The sequence below is a fragment of the Photinus pyralis genome, unplaced genomic scaffold, assembly GCF_008802855.1.
Source record: "Photinus pyralis isolate 1611_PpyrPB1 unplaced genomic scaffold, Ppyr1.3 Ppyr1.4_LG5, whole genome shotgun sequence".
In the NCBI taxonomy this organism is placed as follows: Eukaryota; Metazoa; Arthropoda; class Insecta; order Coleoptera; family Lampyridae; genus Photinus; species Photinus pyralis.
Window position 1 is genome coordinate 12,445,224 of NW_022170596.1, and position 1,972 is coordinate 12,447,195.

Consider the following 1,972-nt stretch of genomic DNA (forward strand, 5'->3'; position numbering starts at 1 on the left):
TCGATGCCAGGAGAAAAACAATCTACATGAAATAAATCAACAACAACATGCAAAAGAGAACCTACACAAATAAAACACCTCAAATTGTACCATAAAAATGGAGGTAATCGAATCGAATGCAGTTGAACAAATTCATAAAAATGAAACACAGAAGACATCATAAATCCAAGTAGAAAACATAATAAACATTTAGTACACAACGACCCATTAACAGACATGAATGATCAATTGGATAAAACAATTCGTAAAATGATAAATTGCCTGTACATAAAAAACATCAAAAGAGCCTGCTCTACTCCAGCCTCGGTTACCATAAATTAAGATGAAAGAAGTATAGTGAAAATGCCAATAATTATTAATATTCACGTTAAACAGTCCATCGTGGTTAATTACTGGGCCCCTTCTTGTATAGCTTACGCACTGCACTGCACCCCTCCTCTTCGTATAACTTACGGACCGTCCGGCAGCGGGCCACGGGAAAGAAAGCAACAGATAGAGTGAACAATCGGACTGTATTAATATCACAAAAATATCCCAAGACAAAAAAGAGTCGTAAATTTATAAGGTTAATTGGATTTTTGATGAATTTCCTGAGACAAAGCGATGAACTTGCTACGTTTATCCTTTACTGAGATTATGCAAAATGGCATTAGGGCTCGTGTTTCAAATTGCGCACGCCTATGGCCTACTTACACTCGTACAACTTTGAGAATGGAGAACGGTACGCAAAGAAACTGGTCGTACATCTGTCTGCACGTATCATTGTATTGACGCTACACGTTGCTATTTTTTTAAATATCAAATATGTGTATACTTGTTACAGTGATATAATACCACATATGTATCAAGTTCGTATTAACGTTAAACCAAATAAATTCAATTGAATATTCACTCAATAACGACAATACTTTATAAACAGCAATATTTAGGTACTTACAACGCTTCCTAGTATTCAAATTGTAAATACAATCATGCATCCATAACGTTTTCTTCTCTAAAGTGTGTTATACTGCAGTACGCTGTAAATCACAATGTAATTGAAAATCACTGGAAAAAATTATAGATCTTCCTATCAAAAGAGTAAATTTGGAGCGCGTGTTTCGCTATTGTACGATAGATGGCGTCACTTATTCGAGATACATAAATTTTCAAATAATATGCTACAGAAATAGTTAGAATACAAAACCACAGATGCATTAGAAATTGCAAGTAATAAAACCAAACCCCTAAACTTGTTCCACCGACGCGACGCTTAGCACATGAAAAATTCAACTAGGTACGTCTACCTGTTATAGAAATATACATGATTCCTTCCCAACTACATCCAACACTGCATGCATAGAAGACCTCAAAAATGTACTCATGCAATCTTCAAGGCAATATTTATACTTACCATTTGGTCTTCTAAGATATACATACCATTTTTTTAATTAAACAATGGTATTATCTATCGGACAAGTTGAACTGAAAGATGAATAATTGGCTCTACGTCTGTATTGGTCTTAACATTCAGTAATGCCATTGAATACATCCGATTCAATGGTAATGCTAATGGTCTTACAAATCGGCGTTTGTAGAAGCGCATCTTTTATAGAAACCATACATATTTTGGTACCTAGGTAGATAAATATGAATATTATCCGACACGCAGACTTTTACTTTGCATAAGAGACCCCACTAAATTGTTTTGCTAATACATCACAACACTGATTTCCTGTGAAATGTTGAATTTTCCTAAGTTCCTGCTCCTATATACCTACTCGTTAGTAGGTAGTTGATAAGTGGCGTGAGAGAAGGTTATGCTATCAACGCATTTCTATGAACTTTGAAAGAGGCTGTATTAGTTCAGTTTTGTCCATCTTCGCCGTCTTCTTCATTTGTAAATGCACCGAGATACAGTTTTTTGCACGTGATTCTATAGTTTGTGAAGGTTCGCCGGTTAGGGCTCTCTGATGTATTGGTTGAATGGGAA